Source organism: Aedes aegypti, chromosome 1 (assembly GCF_002204515.2).
Source record: "Aedes aegypti strain LVP_AGWG chromosome 1, AaegL5.0 Primary Assembly, whole genome shotgun sequence".
Taxonomy (NCBI): domain Eukaryota; kingdom Metazoa; phylum Arthropoda; class Insecta; order Diptera; family Culicidae; genus Aedes; species Aedes aegypti.
In genome coordinates, this window is record NC_035107.1 from 17,623,352 (window position 1) to 17,645,151 (window position 21,800).

The 21,800-nt window shown below is 40.5% G+C and overlaps 1 long non-coding RNA gene across 1 annotated transcript; it reads left to right on the top strand.

The window, feature by feature from the left end:
* Window positions 1-17,078: 17,078 nt before the first annotated feature.
* Window positions 17,079-17,427, top strand: LOC110674363. Its single transcript, XR_002498795.1, has 2 exons — window positions 17,079-17,268; window positions 17,358-17,427. It is a non-coding gene; the product is annotated as an uncharacterized LOC110674363 (long non-coding RNA).
* The last annotated feature ends 4,373 nt before the right edge of the window (window positions 17,428-21,800 follow it).

A 21,800-nucleotide genomic window follows, 5' to 3' on the forward strand; every position in this document is an offset into this window, starting at 1 on the left:
GGTGTTTATGGATAGTGAAGGTTGAAGGGTATCGGCAAGCGTATAAATATCGGTAATACAGTCGGCGATGATCTAAGATTGATAGCTCATTAAGGTTATGAGTGTTTGGAACCGGTTTCCAATAATCGGGATAGGAAATGAAATTTCATGACTAATTAAACCGTGGAAAATTTTCATTCTATTAAAGTAATTATGTTCCTGCCTTTGTCCTCGAACGTAAAGCCTTAAATACAATTGACGCACACGTCATTCATAGCTAACTCATTAGGCGGCATCCACAAATTACGTAACGCTTTAGGGGGATGGGGGAAGTAGGATCAAACGTTACGGCTCATACAAAAATTTAAAAAAAATTCATACAAAAAGCGTTACGGAGGGGGAAGGGGGTCGAAAATTTCCAATTTGAGCGTTACGTAATAGATGGACGCTGCCTTAGGACTAAATTGGGCGAATAATAAATCGAACTCGCAACAAGATTCGAATTGCTTCACTAGACTTCACTTTTCTCGTGCAAACTATAGGTACCGTGTTTCATCATTTTGGTAAAAAAAAAAATACCGAGATATCAGCTGTTGGGCTCTCGGCGAATCCGTTTACCGAATTCGATTTCCGAATTTAAGTGTGTAGGACATATCCAACCCGGGAGCATCATGACAGCTGCAGTACAACGTCAATGTACCGAAAAATTTTGGTCCGTGGTACTGTCAAACTCAATGAAATCATGGAGTGTTCTCAAAATAGGGCGTAAACTAGAATTATGCTTGATGGACATAAAAAAAGTTTTACATTTTTTGTTTGGCATTTGTAACATCATTATAAACGAGTGATCACCAAATAGCGATTCTCTAAAAGGATTTGTACGGTCATCGGGAAGATTTTGTATGGCCCACGAGCGAGTTTTGAATAGTGGTGTGATGTGGTCCGCAAGCTGTAAGTTGCTTATAGTAACCGTTCCTTTGTTTACGAAATTATTTTTTGACCACTTGGCAATTCAAAGCAAGACAAATTTGTTAGGGATCATTCAAATATTACGTTCAAACACAACAAGGAGAGGTAAGGGATATTTTGTAGTGTTTCGGTTCATACAATAAATTAAAATTTTCCATATAAAACCTGTTACTTCAGGGAAGGAGGGGGTTCAAATTGGCAAATTTCTTCGTTACATAATATTTGAATCATCCCTTAGATATTTACGATAATCATTAATTTATGGGAAATTGACTGTAGTTATAAGCTTGAAATCAATCTAAGATTATATCAACTCGCAGTACATTTTCTTTTGCGGATTTGAACACTTTTTTTCTCATACTAACCACCAGATGTCTAAGTTTCAATCAGATAAGCTTATTGGATGAAGTATCCCGCTATTACGAACGCTAATATCACCAAAAATTAGCCCACTTTTACAAAAAGGGATCTAGTGATCTGGCGTTTGACTTGGGTTGATATGGACTTATCCACCGGTGCACTAAATTTACTCAGTCCAAGAATTTTTACACTTGACCGAAACACGTGGGAAGCATCTACGTGACCCGCTAAAACGTCAAAATTCTTTAACCGAGTGAATTTATCACACCGGTGGACAAGTCAATAGGCTAATATTTTCAAAGCTGAACGATCACTTCGACATTTGGTGGCTAGTAGGAGAACCGTCATAAAAGAGGTTGAGTTGAGACCGCACCGTGTGCAGCATAGGAAAGAGCAAACATATTACACTTTTTCTCGGAATAGTTATGTTGTAGACGATCAGAGAGCATTGAAAAACCTGATAAACTTTTTTTCCTTCGAAAATGTACAGATCCTACAGTGCACGATTAGTGGGATAAAATTGGAAAATTGGTGTTTGGCTACATAGGTTATAAACCTCCGGATTCTTTGTTTGTGGTTAAATTTGTTATGAAATCACGCGTATCGCAAGAATAAAGGGTCGAAATGATTATGCCAATGGAAAATAGTTTAATAATTAATTGATTATGAGCTAATTTTTGGGTTAAAAAAATGAATTTTGGACGTAAACAAACATTTTCAATGACGTTTCTCTCCTTCTTCCCTAGCGACCTCTATGATGGTGGCGCATTAAATTTGCCTATTGACCGGAACAAAGCCAAACGTCAATATGTTGGATCCCTACCAGAAAGTAAGCTAACTTTTGGCGGCCATTACCGCTTTTAAAAAGCTGGATAGTTCAGCCAATGGACTTATCCACGCTCTACTTTTCTTGTTGATTTTTTCCGATCTAAATATGTTTACATAAAATAACATCCACGCCAACACGAATGTTCATGTTGTATGTAACAATGCGTGGATGAATGTGCAACGAAATCATTTATTTTTCTGTATACATCGTCCGCTGTTTTCTTCACGCTGAAAGTTGCAGCGTGACGTCATCGTATATTAGTTCATAGGCTTATTTGATTGAAACTTAGACCTCTGGTGGTGAGTATGAAAAAAAGTGTTCTAATCCGCATAGAAAAAAAACTGAAAATAAAAAAATATCACTTTTCGACTTGATTCGATCTCCAATAAAAAGACAAGGACACCGTCTCCAGCCATTTAGCTGCACGGAATGTAACTTAACACTAGACAATGGATAAGGATGCTGCAGTGGCACAGTTGAGAAACATTCCTGACGAAAAGTTTCAATGGCTGGAGCGAGAATCGAACCCACACCCAATGACACGATGCGCTTAAATGCCTAACGACACTAACCGCACGGCCACGAGGCCCACAATATTTTATTTTATTTTACGGCCAGCGCTTTCTTTTGAGGGCATAAAAGCGATCCACAAATCAGTTAGGCTATATTGTAAGTAATTTCTTATAGATTACTTTTCCGCAAAACAAAGCACTAACACGTCATTTAATCTTTTCATCGAACGAATTGGTACGCTCTTAAGTTCATTTGGTGCTCAATGGTTGGTATCTACTTCGTAAGTACTGTGCAAAAGGATAGGACAAGTAATGGTCAAGAAATACTTCAGCTGTTCAAATTACTTGAGCTGTATCCAGTTGCGAGTAGAGCTGATTTCGTAACATTGGTAACGCCTGCCGTACAAATCAAATGGAGCTTTTCCGTACGGAAAAATGTGCCGCTCAATTATTCCGCAAGTAACAGTGACACTTCGCTCATTCTGGATCAGCTGTCAAAATTACTTTGGTAATTAGCAACAAATTGTACTTGACCGCTCTACTTAGAATGTGGATACTAGGCTTAAACTTGGTGATTTTATTAAATTTATTTCCATTGGCAGACGAAAATATTAGACTCGCCCTTATTTCATTTCATTCCATTCGTTGTTTTGCACCCGTCAACAACGAAACAAAATTCCGATCTGCCATAGTGAAAAATTGTGCCGGCAGCGGTGGATGGCCCCATTGTTTACGTTGAAAGTAGGTACGTGAACATTGCGTTATCTGTCACTTCGCGGGGGGGTTGGACATATCCGTCCAGCTGAAAGCTTCCGGTCAGAAGCTTGAAAGCTCCCGTTCGAAGGTAAAGCTTCTGTCCTGAAACTAGCTGGATATCGCCTAGAATTTGCCATCATTCAGAAGCTTGGAAACTTCTGTACAGTTGCTCGAAAGTTACCATCCAAAAGCTTTGAAACTTGATTGTAAAGCTTCTCGGCTGTAATTATCGGGTAAATCAACACGCGTTCAGGAAATTTTCGCACTTAAGTAAATAGTAAACCACGCACAGCACTTCTTTAGACAATTCTTAGCTTCCTGGGCTAGCTTCACTCCCACTATAACCTTTGCGTGGCTCTTTCATTCTCTCTACTACACCTCCCTCCGTCAGGATCCCTGCAACGACGACTGTAGTTTCCCGACGCAGATCGACGTAGAGGACAATGCAGCACAGCGTGATTTACTGGGGTGGGTAGGGTATGGGCTACGTAGACCTACTACGTGTCCTGGTCCTGCCGATATGGTTACGGATCGGACTTAGGCTGGTTCCTGGCCGTAATGCTACCCGGATGGACACCGGGATACCGCAGGGAACTCGGTCTACAAATACTGTTCAAAACCGGTGGTATAATAGGGTGGTGGAGTACTTCTAAAGCCTAGCTTCTCAATTTTAAACTGTGAAAGCCTAACAATGTGCAAGTTTCCCTTACATTTCAAGCGTATGCTAGAATAAGGGCGTAAGTCGCATGATCGATTTCTCTTCACCGATCCTCTCTTCGGAGAATAAAGGTGACAAGATGCAAGTTCTTGAGCAGTTATTCACTTCAGGATGCTAAGCAGCTATGCAATCTTGCACCTGAGAAGAAAAATTGCCAACAAACTTGCATAGATCGTTGCACGCCTGACATAACCTCGAAATTCCTTTTAAAAAAAATGTCAACAATTCCAGTAGTGAATGTCAACTCCATATAAAAAAAATCTAAACAATTCCAACAGTGGGTGTCAAAGGGCAGGACAGTCAATTGAGCGTGATGAAAGAGGGACAGAGAAGGAGAATTTTTCGTGACGTCACCATGCACTCTTCTATCTTCCTTTATTCACAGAAGAGAGGATCGATGAAGAGAAATCGATCATGCGACTTACGCTCTTATTCTAGCACATGCTTGAGTTAATTCCACGAAACGCTAAACGCGAATAGCCCGGTTTTTTTTTTCTATCTTTATTAACGAGATTTTTAGCCCGCGGCTAGTTCATCTCGGGACCAACGGCTTTACTTCCCTTCCGAAGGAAGTCGTCACTGAAATTTTTAAGTGACTATCTCGGGGATAGGATTCAATCCCAGGTCCTCGGCGTGAGAGGCGTGTGTTCTAACCACTACACCAGGTCCGTCCCAAAAATAGCCCGGTGGCTTTTACGACATAAAATAACAAAAAAAAAACACTTTCAGGCGGTGGTAGGTCATTTGGCATAAAGTCGGTTGGCATAATAGTCATTTGGCATAATTAGTCTTAATCCGTTTTTACGTTTCTATTGAATCTTTCTGATGATATCAGGCTTGTTTTGGAGTCAACTGACAGGACGTTAGATCTAATATTCACAAATGATGCTATCACAGATTGCAGTTCAGTCGATGAAGCCTGTCAGCCGATAGTGGATATTGACCCGCATCACCCAGCCTTTGTACTCACAGTAAGATCTCCGACAATAGTTCCTTTCGTAGAAGTTAGTGATGAAGAAGTTCGCGACTTTGGTAAAGTGGACTACGAAACACTCCACGTTTTGCTTTCGAGAGTGGACTGGTCAACTGTCTATCAATGCAACGATGTGGATAATGCGGTGAGCATCTTCAATGGGAAACTACACGAATGTTTCACGCACTGTGTACCGTTAGCAATGCCGCGACGCAAACCTGCGTGGTCTAATGCACGCTTGTTGTATCTCCGATGGAATCAATCCAAGATGCAGAGACGATTTTCAAAAAGATAAAACGATTGCAACAAGCTGGCATTTAATCGAGCTAGCCGCAGTTATCGTTACTACAATCGATACCTCTACGGTAAATATGTAAGGCGTGTTCAGGACAATTTACGAAGACATCCAAAGCAGTTCTGGAGTTTTGTCAATTCAAAGCGAAATGAAACTGGGCTGCCATCATTTTTGCACGGTGCCCCGACAGACCGTTATTATGTAAAAAAATTGTCCATCAAATCTGAGCACAGGGCTCGATTCTTGTGGTCATTCTGCACCTCTGGACCAATTTTCAAAAAAATCCCTAGGAGGAATCTCGAGAAATCTTGATTTGGAGTTTTTTTACTTAAAAATTCAATATAATCCATATTAAAATTTTGCAATAGCACTGAAAAAACCTACAAAAACACTCAGAAAGTTGGCCAAACTGTTTTTAACTAGTATACAATTATTACTATTGTTAAAATAAGAAATATTTACAACTGGCTTAACTTAATCCACTCCTTAAGGTGAAGATGAATGATAAAATAAGTTAAATCGAAGCCAAACTTCAAATTTTCAAGAGCACAAATCTAGAGAACCGAATACCCGTTTGAGCAGAGGATTTAATCGATTGGTCACCACCAGCTAGTGACCAGTCTATTAGCTTTTCAGCTTAAACGGATGTTTGGTTTTCCAGATTCGTGATCTTGAAAACTTAATGTTTGGCTTCGATTTAACTTATTTTATTTTCATAGTTTACTGGTTTAAATTTCATTGATTGTTGTTTTCCATATTAAACCGATTGAAAAGTAAACCACATACATCAATAATTAACAATGTTGTTATTGAAAAAAGGATCTGAGAATAAATGTTGCACAATAATACTTACCAGATAAGTCATGTGAATATTTTTATAGTTAATTAGAGCTAGTATTACCGGCTGTTACAAATTTGGAATGATTTGGTTACTCTGGTACGCTCAAGTCAGTAACAGAATGATCATACGCCGATGTCTTCCACGGGGTCGCTGAGCTTCACCTGATTGATGCAACTTTTTCTTCCGGCATTCGCACCAAACGACCAGCTCACTGAAGTTTGCCTATTTTATTCGCTCAATAGTTTTCGGTCCTGTTCTCAAATGTGTTAAGGGAGCCAAGAATAAGCGTTTTATACATGACAAATTAATAGTGATGTTTCCTTTAGGCATGCTTGCATTCATCGTTGCTCTCTTTGCATTATGATTGAAAACTGATTTAGTTTGCGAAACACTTTTCAGTGTTGTACAATAAAGAATCGCGAGGTGTTTTGGCGAAGTTGTCAATGAAATAATGGATCTCTGAAGTCAGATAAGCCTTTATCAAGCAACAGTGTAGAAATGTCGTTTCCCTTTGCAAGTTTCGGGTCCCTAAGCCGGTTACGTAAATCCGTAAAGGAGATATTCACAGCCAGAACACGTGTATTTACTCCAAGGGAAACATTATTATCATACGTCACAATTGTTATATGGATCTTCAACAAATTCATCCACATCTCAATCAAGCACTGCATCAGCGCCAACACATCTGAACCTGCTTCTTTTTCTACATGCAACCATATACGTTTGGGTAGAGTAAATTACAAGCTTATCCTAGTTGTCCATCTTTGAAATAGTGAAACACTTCTTTACTGAACTGCGATCGATTCCAATAAAGTCATGATCTGCAAAATCAAGGAGTATATGCGACAAAATGCAATATTGAACAGTAAATTCAGAAACTCATCTGTTCTTAGTCCATGTAATTTCCCAAAACAAAAAAAAGCTCCTCGTCTATAATTCTTACACCTGATTGCATATGTCAGCTTAATCAGCTTCAAGTTTTATTTTTAAGTCTTTGATATTAGCTGCAACAGCTATTTTTTTGTTACTGAGTTGAACGCGACTTAGAAGTCAATAAACAGATTGACGATGAATCCCGAAAAAAATAAAACGAAGTGAAGGGTTGCAGGTATATAGAGTGAAAGTCCTAGTGAAGTTGATATTTAAATAGTACTTATTGGGAATTTGTTTGAAGTTGTTAATCGTCGAACATTTGCTACATATGGTCGGAGTTCAAACAGATCTGACTAGATGACATTTTGGCCTTGCAAAAATGAGTCAAGGACTCTATCAATTACAATATTTCCAATTCTTTTGCATTTATTATACTTATACCGAATGCTTGGGGTACGTTTTCCTGAAACCATTAAAGAGCACTTGGTCCAGTCTGTCTGAACATCGACCATATGACAATCATGTTTCTCGTGTAGTTATAATCCTGTTGTGGCTGAGAATGTTGAACAAAACATTTTTTATGTTAAGTGCTAAGGGCAATACTCGGTGGAAAACTGGACGTCAACATCAACAGTAGTACCATATGTACAAAAAGTAATTTTTATTAAGCAAAATAAATGCGGCAGAATTTGGTGGGCTGGTCACTTAGTATGAAAGTCGTAAAATAAGCTGTTGATTAATAATATTCTGCATTGATTGTTTCACGTTTATGGAACGTGACATCAATTGTATATTGACATTTATTCCTTAGATTTCATTCTATTAAACTAACTAGTTGTAAATATTTCTAATTGTAACAAAAGTAACAATTGTATACTAGTTGAGAACAGTTAGGTCAACTTTTTACGCGTTTTTGTAGGTTTTTTCAGTTATATTGAATTTTTAAGTAAAAAACTTCAAATCAAGATTTCTTGAGATTCCTCCTAGGGATTTTTTTTGAAAATTGGTCCAGAGGTGCAGAATGACCTCAGGAATCGAGCCCTGTGCTCAGATTTGATGGACATTTTTTTTATATAATAACGGTCTGTCGGAGCACCGTGTTTTGAGCTTGAATGGCCACTCTGCTCCCTCGGCCGAGGGCAAATGCGAGCTTTTTGCATCATGGTTTGCGAGTGTCTTCGACACATCGTCTCAATCTCAAGCGGATCCCGATGCTGCGTCACAATCGTTACCTACTGATATTATCGATGTTGACATCTTCGAAGTTAGCCATATGATGGTGGAGGAGGCATTGAAGAAGCTAAAACCATCCATATCGCCAGGCCCTGATGGTATTCCTGCATGCATTTTGAAACATTGCAAGGCGGTGTTAATTGCTCCGCTAAAGGCTATATTCAACCTCTCTCTCCGATGTCAGCAGTTCCCTAAAGCATGGAAAATGTCTTATATGCGACCGATCTTCAAGAAAGGCAGTAGAACGGAAGTATCGAACTATCGTGGAATAACCTCCCTTCCAGCTGGATCGAAATGCTTCGAGATAATAATGAACGATGTTTTATTGCAAGCCTGCAAAACATACATTTCACAGAATCAGCATGGATTCTTCCCACAACGGTCAGTAATTTCAAATCTATGCGAGTATACGTCATTCTGCATCAAAGAAATGGATAAAGGGGGACAGGTCGATAGTATTTATACAGATATAAAGGCCGCATTTGATACAGTTGATCACAGTATTCTCTTGGCAAAGTTGAACCGTTTGGGTGCTTCTTCGAGAATTTGCAGTTGGCTGTATTCCTATCTAACTGATCGTCAACTACTCGTTAAGATTGGAAAAGCCATATCAGCTCCATTCACTCCGCATTGTGGTGTACCCCAAGGGAGTAATTTGGGGCGAATCTATGACAAAAGGTCGAAGAACAAAAAAGAAGGGACAAAAGGTCGAAAATCTTTTTTCAAAGAAGGAAAAATTTCCCGCCATGCAAATCGTTTTCGACCTTTTGTCCTTTCGACCTTTTGTCTTTCGACCTTCTGTCCTTTCGACCTTTTGTCTTTCGACCTTTTGTCCATAAACCATTTGGGGCCACTGTTGTTTGTCCTGTTTTTCAATGATGTGTCCCATGTACTTTCGAACTGTTACTTGTTGTTCTATGCAGATGACTTGAAAATCTATCTCATAGTGAGAAGCATCAATGATTGCCGCCAGTTGCAAGAACAGTTGGACCTCTTTGTGAGTTGGTGTACGTTGAATCATTTGAGTATTAGTGTGTCTAAGTGCTGCATCATATCCTTTCGTAGAATGAAAAGTCCTGTTCTGTACAATTATGCCATTAATGGTACCATACTGAATCGTGTGGATAATGTTAAAGATTTGGGTGTTTTACTAGACCATCAATTGACATTCAAAATGCACTATTCAGAAACAGTCGACAAAGCCAATCGTCAACTTGGATTCATCTTCAAAATAGCAAGTGAATTCGATGACCCTCTGTGTTTAAAATCATTGTACTGCTCGTTAGTCAGATCAATTCTAGAGTTTGCTTCTGTAATCTGGTCGCCATATGATGCAGTGTGGATTGCTAGAATCGAATCGATTCAGCGTAGATTCGTGAGATGCGCATTGCGTAGCTTACCCTGGTCTGACCCATTACGGCTACCGCCCTACGAGCATCGATGCGCACTGCTCGGTATCGAAACGCTAGAGGAGAGGCGAAAGATGAACCAAGCCGTCTTTGGTGCTAAAGTTCTTCGCTCCGAAATAGACAGCCCAGCATTGCTTCGCCAGCTTAATATATACGCTCCTCAACGTGTGCTGCGTTCTAGACAACTACTATATCAACCACCGAGGCGAACTATGTATGGATCCAATAATCCCATTGACACGATAAGCCGGAGATTCCAAGATAATTACAATTTGTTCGATTTTAACATCTCAACTAATACCTTCAAAAATCGGTTACGCAATCGCCAGGTTTAATGTATCCTGTTAAGTGTTGTCCAAGAGTTGATGCTTAGTTTAGTTTAGTTTTAATTTTATTCATTAAGACCATGATGTCGGATGAATCTTCAATACAAATACAAATACAAATACAAATACAGCCTGCTTCTCAGCTTAGTATTCTTATGAGCACTTCCACAGTTATTAACTGAGAGCATTCTTTGCCAAAGTTGCCATTTTCGCATTCGTATATCGTGTGGCAGACTAATAGAAATATTAGTAGTAGAACGCTAATGGCGCTGTTCTCACAAAACTGAATTAGTTTATTATCACCTTTAACTGTATCTTTTCATTGTTTGTTCGATGCCATGTTGTACCTAGTGGATGATTTTAAAATTTATTTGACACTTTGAGGACCGGTACTCAAGTTGTCAGCGCGTGGCAAACTAGATGTTGGTAACACGAACAGTAGCGACATTAGCATTCTTAGGTTAATGCTTCTACTAGCTATCTCGATTATTTTTCAAATTATGGACGATTTTCGTTTAAAAACATATTATTTTCAAAATTTTGTGAATCTCTTCAAACAAAAACCATCCTCATAGTTTTTTCATTATAAATAGAAAAAGAGATAATCTTTCTAATTTTTCATATGGAGATGAACCAGCCGCGGGCTGAAAATCTCCCTAATAAAGCTAATAATAATAATAATCGAAAACGGACTAAAGGGTCGAACACAATGCAACGGCATTACGGCAAGAACGGCAAAACGGCAACACCGATTTGAATGACATGCCGATGTTTTGATCAATGTCGACTACAACAGATTCAACATGTGCTTGACAAGTAGAGTATAAATCAAGATGGGCTTGCCGTTTTGCCGTTGTACCGTGCTGCCGTTCACATTGTGTTTAAGGCTTAACGATTGGAAACTCGGATCATGGAACTGTAAGTCTCTCAATTTCTTGGGAAGTACCCGCATTCTTTCCGAATTATTGAGGGTCCGCAAGTTGGACATCTTAGCGCTGCAGGAGGTTTGCTGGAATGGGTCGACGGTACATACGTATAGGGATGGTTATACCATCTACCAGAGCTGCGGCAACAGACATGAGCTGGGCACAGCTTTTATCGTGATGGGCAAAATGCAGAGGCGCGTGATTGGGTGGTGGCCAATTGACAACAGAATGTGTAAGTTGAGGATCAAAGGCCGTTTCTTGAATATCAGCATAATCAACGTGCACAGCCCTCACCTAGCAAGTGACGATAACGATAAGGACGCTTTGTACGCGCAGCTGGAACGTGAATACGACGGCTTCCCAAGCCATGATGTCAAAATCGTTATCGGAGATCTCAACGCTCAGGTTGGCTAGGAGGAGGAATTTAGACCGATTATAGGGAAGTTCAACGCTCACCAGCTTACGAACGAAAACGGCCTTAGACTGATTGATTTCGCCGCCTCCAAAAACATGGCCATACGTAGTACCTACTTCCAGCACAGCCTCCCGTATCGGTACACCTGGAGATCACCCCAACAAACTGAATCGCAAATCGACCACGTTTTGATTGATGGAAGGCACTTCTCGGACATTATCGACGTCAGAACTTATCGCGGCGCAAACAACGATTCGGACTACTACCTAGTGACGGTTAAAGTGCGCCAACGACTCTCCGTTGTGAACAACATTCGGTACCGACGCCCGCCCCGGTACAATCTGGAGCGACTCAAGCAACCCGAAGTCGCAACTGAATACGCGCAAAGCCTTGAGGTAGCGTTGCCGGAAGAGGGAAAGCTCACCGAAGCCCCTCTTGAGGACTGCTGGAGTAGTCTCAAAGCAGCCATTGATAACGCAGCGGAAGGTGCCATTGGATTCGTGGAAGGAAATCGACGGAACGGTTGGTTCGACGAGGAGTGTCAGACGGTTTTGGACGAGAAGAATGCAGCGCGGGCGATTATGCTGCAGCAAGGTACCCGTCAAAACGTGGAACGATACAAACAGAAGCGAAGACAGCAAACCCATCTATTCCGGGATAAAAAGCGCCGCCTGGAAGAGTTGGAGTGCGAAGAGATGGAGCAGCTGTATCGTTCTCAAGAAACACGTAAGTTCTACAAGAAACTCAATGCATCCCGCAAAGGCTTTGTGCCGCGAGCCGAAATGTGCCGGGATAAGGATGGAGGTATCTTGACGGACGAACGTGAGGTGATCAAAAGGTGGAAGCAGCAGTACGATGAACACCTAAACGGCGCAGAGGAGGAAGATCAGAACAGCAGAAGGAATGGCTTCATCAACACGGCGGATGAGGGAGACGTGCCAACTCCCACAATAGGTGAAGTTAAGGATGCTATCAAACAGCTCAAGAACAACAAAGCAGCTGGAAAGGATGGTATTGGAGCGGAACTTATTGAAATGGGCCCGGACAGGTTGGCCTCTTGTCTGCACCGATTGATAGCCAGGATCTGGGATACAGAACAGCTACCAGAGGAGTGGAAGGAGGGAATAATATACCCAATATACAAAAAGGGTGACAAGTTAGAATGTGAGAACTATCGAGCGATCACCATTCTTAACGCAGCCTATAAAGTGCTTTCCCAGATTATCTTCCCAGATCAGATTCCGTCTATCGCCACTGGCAAGCAGATTTGTCTTGAAGGACGTAGAGCCAGCAAAAGTAAAGTAAGTAATGCTATAAAACGTTTGACTTTTACTGTGCGCCCTGTCTTCAAGTTGCCCGTGAGAGAGAGCGAGACAGCCCCAACACACAGTCGTTTGGCATAATGGCCGTTTGGCAAAATGATTGACTTAGAATGAATATCGGCAAGAAATTTTGCTATGGGATCGGTGGTGTTGATCTCGCTAAAGGCTTCGACTACTGATATCAACACCACCGAGCCCATAGCAAAAAATTTTGGTAGGTTCTCAATAAGCGTGGTGTTCGTTCAGAGATATTCCAAGCAATGATTGTCAAAAATTATAATGACATTAGAGAGCATATCTGAATAAAACTCGTGACGGGTCTGGTGGAAGATCTTTTCGGAATAATAATTTTCACTACATCCCAGCACATAAAGTATCTTTGAGCTTGTTGCGATATACATATTTGAAAATAGTAAGTTGGCAAAGAATGTTCGCAGTTATTAATAAAGACGCTAATAGTATATTTCGCTGCCGATCAAGCTCTGTCCCAGTTTGGACGTAACACTTGATGAAAATTACTTGGTAAAATGATGGAAAATTTATTTGCAAAGTATTAAGAGCTCGTATCCAAAGATCTATTATTGCAGCATAATGCAAAAATAGCCTATATACGAGAGCAGATTATTTTTCGTTTAAAATGTTTAAGGCTCTAACGCAAAAAACAAATCTTAAATATTTAATAAAAAATAAATATAAATATTTAATAAAAATATTTGTGGCAAAATTTTTAACGATTCAATATAGATTTTAATTTTGGAAATGTACATCAACACCACGGTCAATTATCGAAAGAAGGGAAAATTTGTGATTGAAATAATATTTCTTCCAGCATATCTCAAAAGGAAATCAAATGTTTGCAAAAAAATATGTTAAATATTGGCATGTTCTTAAGTAATTATCATTCTAACAGCACGCCTTGCAAGAATTGATAGAACAGCAAAACATAAGCTTCACTAAATAATAAAATATAAAACAGAATAAATATAAAGAAAAGCCAATTTTTAAAAGAAGGCAAAATTAATTATTAAACCAATAGAAGTTTAGACGCCAAAAATTATTGCGGCATAATAAAACGAAAAGACATCAAAAATTGCGTTCAGAATCAACGAAGTGATTGTACTACTTTTCCCCGAATGTCGTTTCTCCGAATGACCCGTTTCCCCGAAAAGTCTTGCAGTTTAAATAGGTGCTATAATAGTCTTCAGTTGCTGGATGGTGAACGAGAAAGAATGATAAACAATCAAAAGAAGGAAGTATTATGTCATTCTTGGCTATACACATGTTGGAAAAAATGCTGAGGACGGTAAAACTCGAGGGCATAGAGTATCATCGTACCTGCCACAAATAGACATAAGAAATTAGACCGCTAATGTCGCTACTAATCGTGTTACCAACATCTAGTCAGCGTATCTTGGAAGTGATACTCAAAGTGTCATATTCTCTTCAATATTACCATAGCAACCTGAAATCAAAATAATGGCCTTGTCACAGCTCTTGCAATTGCTCACGCGTGCTGTATATTGTTGAAGCAATGGTTTCTTGTGTGTCCTGCAGAGTTGGATCTCCATAAACAGAAGAAAGTTCCGTCTATATGTGTTGTTGCACAGGTAATTAATACTTCTAATGCACGATCAACAAATACATGAGTGAACTTCTTCTTGGTTCCCCACAGATTCAAGTGATTGTCTCCGACGACCAAAGTTAGGCTTTCAATTATTCAATCGCATTTTGCTCCCATGGATTCTTGTTCAATGAGAAAATTCTTAAACACAATTGTTACATCAATATAGCAACGTTGTTTTATTTAGATAACCAAAGCAAATTCCTAAGATGCATACAGTTTATGAAACAGACATGTTTTATGACACTTACACTTGGTTAGCTGATAAATTGATTCAAGTTTCGCTTATAATCGTGGGTCACACAAGAGCTTCTAAGGAATGCAATTGAACAGCAACGCGGTCTTCACATTGAGGGTTTTAATCCAACACGTGTTCCAGGGACACGGCAACTCCACTTACTTCGCCAATTTCACTCATTTTACTTCGAATTACGAAAAACAAAAACAAACCAATCGCATTGACACTTTGAGTACCAATAGACCAATCCAGTAGTAGTGCAATGTTGACAAAATTTTTTTTGTTTGCTGTGAGAACTGTCACAACATTGCTTTTGTTTGCTGTGAGAATCCAAATATAAACAGAATTGCTGCAAAACAACTACTTCCTTGTTGGCCTGCTGTTGACCGAAAGCTCAATAACGTCAAACCATGCGTCAAACAAACATCGATACCTTTTCATTGTGAGGAAATAGACTTGTGTAAGATTGATTGTGCGTTGGTGTTCGTGGCAGTTTGCTCGGGGACCTCTATGCATCGTGCGAATATAAAAAAAGGCTACTGTGGTTGGTTCATCCCCATCGCAGCCATTGTATGAAGATAACAGCAGTAGAAGCATTAACCTAAGAATGCTAATGTCGCTGCTGTTCGTGTTATTGCTGTGTGCGTTTGAAACGCAAATATCAAATGCGGGAACACCAAACGCGGTAAGATTTTCCACAAGAAATGCGATGTCAAAGTTTGGTTTTTCTATCTAGGTCAGCGGTGATTTATGTCGAATTCGTTTTTGAACCTAGGTTGGAACTGGCGCAACCCGTTCTGAATCACAGTTTCAACCCCAACCCGATTCAGGTTCGACCGAACTACAATTTGCTTGACGTTTGTTTGTTTATGTGTTGATCACCGACCCAGTTCCTAAAACCGAAAACGGCATTAGATAATCGTTGCTAGGAGTTCTTTGATTGGTTTGTGTTACCGCATTTGGAGGATATTTAGTCAAGATTTGCACCTCAAATGCAAACAGCAATACCAACATCTAGTTTGCCACGCACACGGAGAAAACGAAGAACTCAAAAATAAGTTTTTTTTTAACTCAAAATTAAGTAAAGAGGGTCGAACTTGTAAGTGTTTGGTTTGTCAGTTGCTAGTGTTAAGGTGATTTTGTATTTTGTTTGTACGTAGAAACGAAAGGAAATATTCGTAGTAGGTGTCTAGGTTTTTCCCCAGTAGCACTAGGCATACAACTAGGGCAGTAGTATGTCAAATGACCGTAACCATGCAGGCTACCACCCACCAAGCTCCCAAAACCCACCACCAGATGTCTGGTAGCATAACGTTCGGGCGGCCATGAGGGGTGGCGAAATGGGGGCCATCGTTGAAAACCCGAATGGGAAAGGGGAATGACCGACGACCTAGGTCAAGAACCTCTACGGTCAAAAATATATTACTGGTCGTTCACTTGCCCGGATACTGCTGAAGAAGCTAGTCGCAAAACCCAAAGTTGATATTGGAAAAGTAAAGTAAAGAGAGAGCCAACAAAGAGTTGTGTGAGGAAGAAGATAGCGGAAAGTGGACACCAGGTAACCCGCAAAGAAAACCACAATTTCTATTACCGTGGTTTAACCCCTCTTCCATTCCACCAGGACCCCGCCGTTTTTTGGTATAGAAACCACTGTATTTCTATTACCGCCCTACGACGTCCTAGAGGCCTATTCCGGGTACTTTCCGGCATCGGTATTAGCCGAAGACCGATCCGTCACCAAATCGGTAGCCTAGGACGCGTAGGAGGGTCCCAGCAGGCTGCAGCCGAAGTCCCCCCAAGCCAACCCGAGGAGAGCGTGGCCAGACGTGGCCGAAACATACCTGTGTGGAAGGAGAACGCCGGCGGCCGTTACCAGGCCGAGAGGAAGGAGTGGACAGGTGGTAGCTGCAAGAAGAAGGGGCCCCTAACAGGTCAGATTAGTCAGTAAGAAGGTGGGAGGACAGTATAGAAAAGAAGTGGATAGAGAGAAGGTTGTAGCCCAAATAAAACTGCGTTTGTGAAGGAATAAAAGTAGGAGTTTTGACCAGTGAAGTGCTCGGGTTTTCCTAAATTCTAGTGCGAAGATTCCCTGTCCGCGGTAAATTAAGGTAAGCGTGCCGACCCTGAGGCAGTTGAGTCGGGGAGTCTCTAAGACGCTCCCGATTGGCTGACCGAAACTTACAAACTCAAGAAATGGGTGATTTGCATTCTGTCTAATACGTACATTAAACCCAACTTTTGAGTAATTCGACGAAAACCCAAATTTGAGTTAAAAAATACTTATTTAAATTATTGCACTTTTACCATACAATTATAGTATTTGAACTTGCGTACTTTCTGTGCTAAACTAGTAACGAAATCGCTCGAATTGTCACTTAAAAAACAAAAAGTTGAGTAAAAACAACTCAACATGTGGTATTTGAGCTGCGTACTACCCGTTGAATAGTTTTAACTCAATTTTGGATGAAAAACTGTGACAGCCATATTGAAACGTCATTCCAGACTAGTCGTCGTCGGTTTAAGACGTAATCGTCAAGATTAGTTATTGTGTTTATATTTTTCTGAAAAATCAATTATTTGTTGATGAAGTTTTATTTATTAAACTTTTGTTAAAGCTTCGCTACTATTTCTTAAACTGGCCAGCCAATATTCCGGAATCCGGATTTACTGAAGGTAGGTAATATTATGTTTGATTTATTCCCTACCGAGCAGATCAGTGTGCAGAAAAGTATAATATAAAATGGTCCCTTCCTTATTTTTAGGAATTCAGAATCTGATATCGTTAAATTAATTTTGGTGTACGATTACCGAAGTCGAAAAGTGTCTGATTCCGATAAACTTAGTGCCCTGCTCTCGATGACTACTTCCCGCCAGCAACCGTTCACGATTCCCGGAACTGTTGCCAACGAACAATTTCTGAAAGTAAGAAGCTGATATACCCAATATCCCAATAGACCCAATAAGTGTGTCATTTGTTGCCTACTCACTGCTCGCTGTTCCTGCCATTCCAGTTATCCTGTGCCACCATCAAGGTAGTTGTTGCAAGTATTCTCACCCGGTCCGAATTGTTCCTGCCACCCACGCCGTTGGTTGAAATAAACGAAATGATGAATAAAAGAAATGATTTTATCATTAAAGTTGAGTTCAGTTTATTCTCATTAATCACAAAAACACAGCTTGTTCATATTGCATTTCTGACTAATATTTTAGATTGCATTTTGATCCGATTAAAAAATACCTATTTTTGAGTTTTGACATCCGATGTGACATTAGGTAAAAATCACCCACTGAGATAATTTTGTACGATAATCCAAATTTGAGTACTAGGCTATTTACTCAAATTTGGGGTAACGCACAAAGGTGCCAAGTTGGGTAGAAAGAACTCAAATTTGAGTACTTCGTTCTCTCCGTGCACGGACAGCTTGAGTACCGCAGAGAATATGATTATAGTAGAGAAACGCGGAGAGGATTTTGACTTTGTTTATAAACAACATTTGCAATGACTATCGATAATTGAGGTCATTCAAACAATATTTTGGTGTGCGTGTCATCTTGTCACTCGCCGTAAGAAACCAAGCTTATCAATGACGTCACTTATTTACCGCTTTCACTAACACACATCCATCCTCTCTTTTGTGTAACTTCTTTTTGAGTCTCATTGAATTTGCTCGATTGGAACCACGTTTGACGGTTCAATTGGAACCTTTGGTTTCAGAATTCGCGCTTCTCTATAATAAACAAATTCTCTGGAGTACCGGTCCTCAAAGTGTCAAACAAATTTTAAAATCATCCACTACAACATGGCATCGCCCAATCAATGAAAGGTGATAATAAACTAATTCAGTTTTGTGAGAACACCGCCATCAGCGTTCTACTACTAATATTTCTATTGTAACAGCGCTCTTAGCGTTCTAAATCTAATATTTCTATTAGATAGTGTGGGAAATGAGATGGGTGTGTAATTCTAAAATAAAAAATGTATAATTTCAAATAAAACCACAAACAAAATATATTGATTAATAATTTTGAAAGATAATGACTGATCCAAGTTTAATTATTTAGTATTTTTCCGTGTATCATACAATTTCAGTCACAGGGGTTTACATTCAATCTATCAACGGAAGTTGGAGAATGGAAAAGAATCGTAAATACTCGATTCCACGAAGAACCATCGAAAATCTACAAACGGTCCCCCGATGCGATCTTCGTGAGTTGCGCTGCGATAGTACAACGTGAGAGCGTGTGTGGATTGCGAGAGGTAATGGACCGCACGAGTGGTTTGTATCGGTTAGTGTGCGTGGAATGTGAGAGGATAATTAATCATACGAGTGATGTGTATCGGTGAGTGTGTGTTGTGAGGTGCTCTTCTTCATGCAATTCCCGATAGCCTCTTGTCGGAAACTGCTTGTATGCATGGATTGAAGAGAAAACTCTCTCTCGCTCCAAGAGAACAGCCAACGCAGGACAGGGTTCGTGAGAAAATTATTTGGAATGATTCGACATTCATGTGACTACGTTTACGGAGTACGGTCGAGTTTGTTTAACACCGCGATGGAACGACGGCAGTATGCCAAATCGGCTAAATCAGCCCAATCGGCTGATGGTTACCACAATGGCGCAGCAAACGCTTCCAGAGGGTAAGTTAAATTAAAGTGAAAATTAGTGGAATTAAATGCAAAAAGTTCAGCTGTGAAATAAGGAAGAAGGAAATATTGGCAACGTTAGGATTTGATAATTTGGTGAGGGAACGGCTCCCGCGTGGTTACTATAATTTCAATTGAATTGGATGTTGGATTCAAAATGGTGGATTTGCTATGAAAAGTTGGAACCGGAACTGAAGCATGAAGAGATATGGAAGACTGTGAAAGTGATTTCGATGATAAGATCGGAGAAACATTTCGACGGAAGGGCGATAAATGTTTGCACAGTGGAAAGATATTTTAAATTCATTTTGACGGAAGGGCAAAATGAAAAATCTTCGATGCATGATGTTCTCCGACGGAAGGGCGGAAAACAGAACTAATTCGTAATGTAAGCAAAATTGCGTTAGCTTTTCCGACGGAAGGGCGGAAAAGCAGAATGAAATTAAGTTTGAGAACGTGTTTCCGATAAATGGCCGGATGGGACAGTTCAGGACTATAGTGCAATTACTGAGAAAAAAAAAAAGGTGAAGAAATGGCTTCCGCGTGGTAATTCTGATTATCGATTTGATTGGATGTTGAATTCAAAATGGTGGACCCTTTAGCATTGATATAAAATACTTTTAAAGTGATACGAAGATTGGAGGTATATTTTCGACGGAAGTGCAACAAAATTTTGAAAATTGGAAAGAGATTTTAAATTCATTTTGACGGAAGGGCAAAATGAAAAAAAAAAAAAAAAATCTTCAATTTCGGGTGTTCGTCGATGGTAGGACGGAAAACAGAAGTAATTTATAATTTGAGCATAATTGCAATTGCTTTCCCGACGGAGGAGCGGAAAAGCAGAATGAAATTATGTTTTGAGAAATTGTTTCCGATAGCTGGATGTGCCAGTTCATGACTACAGTGTTATTATTTGGAGAAAGTTTGGTATGAAATTGTGAATTGCCCTCCCAAATAAAGAGGAAATAAAAAATTATTGAATGGATCTTTTAAAGAAAATACAATTATTTGGCTTTTGATTCAGCTTAGGCAATAATTGGAAAACTAATGAAGCATGTGAATTGTTCATAGCACCAATGAAAGATACGATACTTAGTAGATTTTCTCATTTCCTTTATAGTGAACCATCACCCAAGAAGAAGAAAGTTAAAGTGCCCAAGGCGTCGAAGTCTGATAAAGTCAAGGCATTGAGCAAAGAGCTTGAGGAATCCAAGGCCCGTATGGCAGCATTGGAAGAGGCGTTGCAGCAGGAACGTGCCGAGAAGAATGCCTTGAAAGCAAGCGTTGACGAGTTCAATGCATCCAATAGTGTTACTGAGGAAAGCAGTGTTGACTTCGACGGAGCGCCAAGGCCGTCTAGTACCCGCCGAGCGGCAACGACAGCGAACGTTGGAGAACCCCGTTTCACTGCAAGACCGTCTGGTACACGCCAAGTGGCGACGACAGCGAACGTTGAAGAATCTCGGTTCATGGCGTCTGTGAATCAGCTTTCGGTGTCCTCCTTGAACGTTCCAGAGTGTGTCCCATTGGCAGATGATGACGACATCAACAGACACTCGTTCGAGATGTGGAAAGACCTTTTGATTGATTCGATGAAACTGGCCGGGATTGAGGATGAATCAACGCAGTTCATCCTCTTCAAAATCAAAGCTGGACCACGACTATTGGGACTGTTCAAGAATACAGTTTCCACTGAGGATGCTCCATGTGCGGAGACCAGACCATTCTCGAACGCTTTGCACCGTTTGAAGGCATACTTTGGCTCGGGATCTGACATCATGCTACAGAGGAGGAAGCTTGCGCTGATGTCCCAGAAGCCTGAAGAGTCCGACCTGCAGTTTGTTAATCGAGTAGCGGCAACAGCAAGACTATGCGAGTTCAATAGCGGCAAGGAGTTCGAAGAAATCTCGGGAACCATCGCTGGACAGGCACGTAATCGCGATGTACGAACAGCGGCACTGAAGATGTTGAACAAAGGCGGTTCGATTACTGACTTGATTGATCAGATACGCGAGATCGAAACCATCCGTCTAAATGAGGAGTACTACAGGCAGAAACACATCCAAGCCGAGCCGGCTGTTATCGCGCCAATCAGAGCAGACTATCCCAGGAACTCAGCATTCCGTAATCGTTTCCAGCCGTATCAATCAACAACTATCTCGCGTTCCTCGGGTAACTCACGCTTCGGAGAGTTTGCGGGAAGGCGCAACAGTCATCGTGACAGGACTGGTCATCGTGGAATGAGCTACAATCGTGGAGAAAGATGTTGGAGATGTGGGAATGTGTACCACTCTCCATCCGAATGCCCAGCTATCGATAAGCAATGCCGAAATTGCAACAAAGTGGGACATTTTCAGCGAGTTTGCCGGGCCCCAAGCCGACCGATCCCATCTAATGAATTCAAGCCGGAACCAACAGAAGCAAGCATTCAGAAGATAGCAGCAGTCGAAGAGTTGGAGACAGAAACAAAATCTGAGAAAGTAAGTGATGTACTGGAAAATTGAAATCTTTTAGCGATTCCTGATCTTTGGTTGATAGATGTTGTCGTTTTCTTTATGATTT